General features: G+C 43.5%; 1 protein-coding gene across 7 annotated transcripts in view; it reads left to right on the top strand.

Annotated features, from left to right (window-relative positions):
• The first annotated feature begins 303 nt into the window (after positions 1–303).
• The window catches only part of PUM2 (pumilio RNA binding family member 2), a 97,937-nt gene continuing 91,312 nt past the window's right edge, over positions 304–6,928 (top strand). For 5 of the 7 annotated variants that reach the window (XM_023511834.1, XM_023511833.1, XM_023511831.1 and 2 more), the window contains exon 1: positions 416–667. The gene's annotated coding sequence lies outside the window, so the exon portion shown is untranslated. Of the gene's footprint in view, positions 364–415; positions 668–950; positions 1,185–6,928 lie in introns of those variants that run through there. The other 2 variants (XM_023511828.1, XM_023511829.1) reach the window with 2 other exon arrangements.

Genomic DNA, 6,928 nt, shown 5'->3' with positions numbered 1-6,928 from the left:
GCGGCGCAGCTGAGACCCGCATAGGCAGCTGGGGGAGAACAATGAGCTACCAGGGAGGAAGCGGAGGGTGAACGAATTCGGAAGCCGAGGCCCCACGCCCGCAGACAGCTGAACGCAGAGTTCGGGAACACCACGCCTGCGCAGTCCGAGCCGGGGTGGGGGTGGGGGCGCGCTCCCGCCGGACACCGTGGCCGAGCCCAGGAAAGGCGCGCGAGCCCGCAAGGTGAGGGTGGAGGAGGGCACGCCAGAGGGAGGGCCTAACACGTGAGAGTGCAGATAGCGTGCGCACGCGCAGGGTCCGGGCTGGCCCGCGCCTGGAGCGCGGGAGAAGGGACGCAAGCCACTGAGAGAAGCCGCGCCTCTGTGAGTGCTCGCCCCCTCCTCTTTCTCCCGGAGTGCATTGCGCGCGCCTGATGGGCGGGGGGAGGGGAGGTGGCGGTGGCAGCCATGTTGTTGTGAGTCTCTGTGTCTCATCCTCGATACTTCGGAGGTTCGGAGGAGGAGTGGGAGGAGAAGGAGGAGGTGGGGTGGGGGGGAGGGAGGTAGGTGGAGAAAGAAGACATTGCCGCCACCGAAGGCGGAAGAGGGGGAGGACGGCCACGAGCGACGCCGCCGTGTGCCCAACGGTCGGTGTCCCCGGCTGAGGCAGCGCGGCCGCAGCAGCCCGGTAAGTCAGCCCGCACTTGTTTCGTTTCCAGTCCTTTTGGAGCCGCAGAGGCTGGCTGCCCGAGCTCTGTGTGGCGGCCTCGTCGGGAGCAGAGCAGGCCTGCGGGGTGGCCGGGTGAAGTGCGGCCTGGGGCCCGCTCGCACAATGCAGGGGGAGGGGTGCCGGAAGGGGGTGTGCGCCGCGCGGGGGAGGGGGCGCCGCGCGCTCCATTTCCCGCTTCCCCCCCTCCCCTGCGCCCCGCCGCGCGGGCCTAGGGCACCGACCGGGATCTCCCTGGGTTTCAGCGTGCTTGAGGCTGGGGACGCGTCCACCCCAGCTCTCTTGGGTTCAGAAAGTGGGGAAGAGGCTGGGTGGATCCAGAGAAGCGTTCGAGTTGGAAGTGGGTGAAGAGGAAGGAGTGGGCTTATGAAAAAAGGTGTGGGGTTCTCCAGTCCCGAGTGTGTCCGCGAAAAGTTCGTTATAGATGCGGGCATGAAAGAAACAATGACTTGGGGTTCGACTTGTTTAGGTGCCACTGGTAAGGAATGTTGTGTTTTGTTACAGATTTCAGTACTCAAATGTGTGAATTTAAAACCAAGGACAAGATGAGCGGCTTCTAGTGTTTTAGGAATATTTCGTATCTGAACTGGGTCAGATTTTTGGGAAATATTTAAGGTTTTATGCCCAAACACGTGTGTAAAAGTTAGCATTACTTTTGAGCACATAGCTAGAGAAGACCTACTTTTCTTAGGTTTTAGTTCTAACATGTACTTAAACTTTTGGGGGGAGGAATATATATGTGTTGCCAACATATCATATGCAATAAGATATCATGTTAGAACTTAGTATTTCGAGATTCTTACTTGTTAAGAAAATTGATGAAGGTTTTTATAGGAACCTTTAGAACAATGATTTAAAACCCTGCAGAGAAGGGTGGACCCCTGTGAAGGTACTGGACGTAGAGAAAACAGTTTTAATAAAGGAAGTTACCAAAGGATTTTAAAAGCTTTTTTGAAGCTTAGAATCTTGTTTAATATGTGACTCTTCACCGTGTGACTTGGAGTACTGGAAGGTGATTTAAGAAATTCTGACTAGGAGTCCTGTTAAAAATACAAGGATGGATATTTTTAATTGGTTGTTTCTCTTCTATGTTTTTTAATTCATGTGCAGTCATAAATAAATGATGTCATTTCCCTGTTGCAAGAATGTCTTTAAAATTCCAATTTTTTGGTGAAATTGCATTGTATACAGTTGTTTCTTGATGTCCTCGAGGGCAGATTGTGTGAAGATACGGTTTACACTAATTTAAAAAACTAAAGCTGCATTTCAGAATCGTGGTTCTTAGGCTTTACGTTCAGGTTATTTTTGAAGTTAAGTTTTCTTACTCTCTGCACAAGTCTAGCTATTTTATCTTCCAGTTGGACTTGGCATTAGCAGATGTGAGCATCTTCAAACAATCTGAGTAAACTGCTTAATTTTAGCACGTGGGTTTCTTTTATTTGAGTCGAAAGTTCTCTTAGGTAACCTTTCAGTATTTCGACTTTTTAAAAAGCCCAAGTAACTGACATTTAAATTGCTCTTATAAGGCTGTCACTTTACTAGGCACATTTTTTTAGTACAAGTACTGTATATAAAATGCCAAGTAATGCAGAATTTTAACACAGATATTAATGTTTCAGTTTTTTTCTCTTAAGCCTTCCATACTTACAAATCTTTCTGGTGTTGAAAGATAATTTGTCTTTCTGATTAGGCACTTACCCTTGTTAACAGAGGTCAATCATGGCCAAAGATTTGGGCCAGGTGTGAGATCCAGAGCCAGTTTTTTCAGTAAGCTGCCTCCTTGTTATGTAGACTCTTGTCTCCTGAAAAGTTCTCAGTACTTTCTAATTTAAAGACCTTGCTAGGTTTGTAAGATGTGAAAATATTCTGGTTTTTTTCCCCTCTACCTTTTTAAAGCCTATGGTCATTGAGAATATCTGAACATTTGAATCTCAGATGGCTTTGTCTGACTTGAATTCACAACTTGAGGCTATTTTACTAAGAGTTGTAAGATAAGATACTGCTCTGATAGCTGGGTAAATTGGCTCGTGACATACCAAATTTCTGTTTTTAAGAAGGCATTAAAATATAGTCTGACTTGCTCCTATTGTTCTGTCTCCTCAGATGAATTTTTAAGAGGAAACTGATCAAATATGGCTGAACCCCTTCCCTTCTCTCTGGGAATCTTCCCCCTGCAGAAGACACGTAATTTGTTTAATTTCTTCATAAGACCACCAGGGATAGACTGCCTCTTTGTAGAGGAAGACAGAAATTGTCCAGCGCTTTGTGTGACTGGGTTACGATAATGACGAGGCTTTAACTATAGTAAAGGAGATAGATTTATTTTTTAATTTTCTTTGAGACAGAGTCTCAAGCTGTCACCCTGGGTAGAGTGCCATATGGCATCACTGCTCACAGCAACCGCAAACTCTTGGGCTTAAGCAACTCCTGCCTCAACCTCCTAAGTAGTTGGGACTACAGGTGCCGCCACAACGCCCAGCTATTTTTTTTGTTGTTGCAGTTGTCAATTTTAGCTGGCCCAGGCTGGGTTGGAACCCACCAGCATTGGTGTATGTGGCTGGTGCCCTACCCACTGAGCTATGGGTGCCTCCAGAATTACCATCATTCTAACTCCTAATTGTCTCACTCAGGTTTGAATTTTTGTGTGGTAGGAAAAGGTTTCCTCAAACCTTATCATTCGTTTAAAATCTTATGTTTTAATTTTTACATTTGGCAGTGTCAGAAAACATTTCATTTAAAATTTATTGATTTTGTAGTTGAAAAGGTGGATTTACAGAGAAATAATTTCAAGCTTTTGCAGTGAATGAAAAGCTGTAGAACTATATAGGTAGATGTATAATTTTTTTTTTTTCAGGAGTTACAGGTAGCAGTAGGTTTAAAGACAAGTTAATAGTTTTTTCCTTCGTGACTTTTTCTTTCAGTAACTCAGAAGATCCATTTTTATAAATAAAAAATTAAAAGACTTGCCTAATTAAACAAATATCACCTTCCAGAGGTTTGTTTTAATTCTTAATAAAATTGGAATTTATTTATTTATTTATTTATTTGTGAGGTGGAAGTCTTACCTTGTTGCCCTTCGTAGGATGCCTTGGCTCTTAGCAGCCTCAAAGTCTTGGGCTCAAGCAGGCCTCTTCCTTAGCCTCCCATGTAGCCAGGACTACAGGTACCAGCCACAACACCCAGCTGTTTTCAGAGTTCTTGCTCAGGCTGGTCTTCAACTCCTAAACTCAAGCAATCCACCGGCCTTGGCCTCCCAGAGTGTTAGGATTACAGGTGTGAGCCACTGTGTCCAGCCTCTTTTCTTTCTTTAATTGAAAAGTTTGGCCCTTGCCTGGCTTTTCATATCTTGTAAAGTGCTTTAAAGTATTAGAAAGAATTTATTATTTAAGCATGTTTGTAAAAGCATAGTTTCTTTAGTATGCTCCATTTTGCAAATTTAACTACTGTAATACCCATTTTCAAGCTACATGTTGCTCATTTTTACTTCACTTACTCTTAGCTATCCTTTTGTGAGGGGATAAAAGATTTTATAGTAGAGCACTGGGAAACATCCAGATGTGCACATTTCATGTGCTTATCACTGTAGCTGCCAAGTACAAAAAGGGGAAGTATTATGAAATGTGAAAGGAAAAGGGAGAAAGGGGGCCTGAAGTGTCAGAATGTTTTGATCGACTGCAAATGGGCAGGGAAAAAAGATAGTGATCAGCTACTTGGAGCAAAATATATCCATGTATGCTTGGACTACATCTGCACTTCTACCCCCTAGTTTGTTTCCTGGAAGAGATTTATTAAATTGGCTATAAAGTAACACTACAAAACCACCTAGTTAACACTGCCTAGGGGAACATAACCTGCAACTGCCTGCCAAGGTATATACTGTGTAGTGGATTATTTACATTATTTTAGTCCCGAAAAAAGACAACAAGTGTGTATGGCACCTGGTTTTAGGATAGCTTCTTTTTGGTTTCTCCTGCAGTATACGTGTCAGGAATAGCCAGTGAGTTATAGATGTCATAGTGGTGAGCTCTGATTTTAGGCACTGTTTATAAAAGACTTATTAAAGGTATCAATGGGAGAAAGTCTTAAATAAGGTACAGTTGATCTTATTGAGACATTAAAAAACATAAATGAGTGGTAGAGGTAGGGCAACTATGACTGTAAATCTTTATTCAGACTGTAGTCAGATGAGACAAATTTTAGATCCAGAAATATGGACTGTTGTGTTATTTTGTTAATGCCAAAAACATATATATACACAGGAGTTACTTGGATTTTCCATTTTGATGACCAGGTAATTTTTTGAACTAGTTTATCAAGAACATCTTGATAGTATTTTATCAATTTTAGCATGGTTAAATGCAAAACATTGTTTTCTGTGTTAAAACTTGAATCTTTAAAACCAACTGAACATAACTTTGAAGAGAGGTTATTAGCTCCAGGTTTTGTTTACAGTTGTGTATGTTTTGTTTTGCTTGAGACAGTCTCACTCTGTTGCCCCAGGGTAGAGTGCCGGGCCTCAGCCTAGCTCACAGCAACCTCAGACTCTTGGGTTCAAGGGATTCTCCCGCCTTCTTAGCCTCCCCGTAGCTGGAGCTACAGGTGCCTGCCACAACACCTGGCTATTTTTTTTTCTTTTTTGTGGAGTCTAACTCTGAACTCAAGAGATCCTCTTGCCTCAGCTTCCCAGAGTGCTCAAACTACAGGCATGAGCCACCATGCCCGACAGGCCTACAGTTGAGTTCTTAGGCTACCTTTCCTTTGAAGTATTATTACTTTGATCTAGAGGGAGAGACTTGGGTGCCTTCATTTAATCTCTAAATTATGTGAATTGTATACTAGCAAAAATGGGAATACTCTAGGCTCTTGCTAAAAATAATTTGACATTTTCTTATTAGAATTCTGATTGAGAAAATATTCATGTAGTATGGACATTTAGCCTATTTGTAGTCTAAGTTTTCTAAGTTGTATCTTTTCATCAAGCTACACTACCAGAAACCTGGACACATTTGCGGTTGCAGGCCGGTCATGTGCCAGACTATCATATGTTGGTGATAATGTTGTCCTTGTCCTTGAATTTATCATAAAGTGGAGAGAAAGGATTAAACTTGTGATTACAGTACAGCACACTAATTGCCACTGATAGGTAGGTAGAGGCTGCAGGGTCAGGAAAAGATTTAGGGAAGTTAATTTAGTCAAGAGATGGGTGAAATGGCATTCAGCCCACAGGGATCGATACCTATAGTGACCTTGAGCGGGAGAATGGTGACACGTGCCACTCAGGAGGCTGAAATGGGAAGATTGGTTGAGCCTAGGAGTGGGAGGCTGCAGTGAACTCTGATTGGATCACTGCACTAGGGTGCGGGTGGTGGTGGGGGAGACAGAGGGAGACTAAAAAATAAAAGTGCAGGCATAAAGAGGATTGGCAAAAAAGAACAGGTGGATAGGACCCCATCAGATTAAAGGGCCGTATCTAATACAGACAGGGTTATAATTTAGGATTTAGACTTGTACTGGAATTCTTACATGGCTTTTCCTGAAGAACTGACATTGAAAGCTTGTATCTATTATGGGGATGTAAAAGATATTTTTTTGTTACAACTCTGTCTGCTCTATAATATTCCACAAAAAAAAAAAAATTTCTTTTAAAGCTTTGCTAGGAACAAAGTTACCGCCAAGGAATTGGTATGATTTGTCTATGAATAATGAGAAATGTATGTAACCTACTGTGATTTTTCTCCCTTTTGTCTTTAAATCATCAAAAGTTAGTAAGTGAACTTAAAAGTTTATTTATTGGCTCAGTGCCTGTGGCTCAAGTTCCTAAGGCACCAGCCACATACACCTAAGGTGGCGGGTTTGAATCCATCCCGGGCCCGCCAAACAACAATGACGGCTGCAACCAAAAAATAGCCCAGCATTGTGGTGGGCGCCTGTGGTCCCAGCTACTTGGGAGGTGGAGGCAGGAGACTCACTTGAGTCCAGGAGTTGGAGGTTGCTGTGAGCTGTGATGCAACGGCACTCTACCCAGGGTGACAGCTTGAGGCTCTGTCTCAAAAAAAAAAACAAAAAACAGAACTCTGACTGCTCGCTCTGGTCTGCTTCCTCCTTTTCCTTCTCCCTGTGGGCCCCTTTCCCTTTTCCTCTGTTCTCTTGGTGAGAGAACATAGCCACCTCCATTTGCACGTTATAGTTCTACCCTCACTGAAAGACCAAGTTTCTATATCC

This window comes from Otolemur garnettii, unplaced genomic scaffold, assembly GCF_000181295.1.
Source record: "Otolemur garnettii isolate 467f Iridium unplaced genomic scaffold, OtoGar3 scaffold00022, whole genome shotgun sequence".
In the NCBI taxonomy this organism is placed as follows: Eukaryota; Metazoa; Chordata; class Mammalia; order Primates; family Galagidae; genus Otolemur; species Otolemur garnettii.
This window is presented reverse-complemented; position numbering and strand designations above follow the sequence as displayed.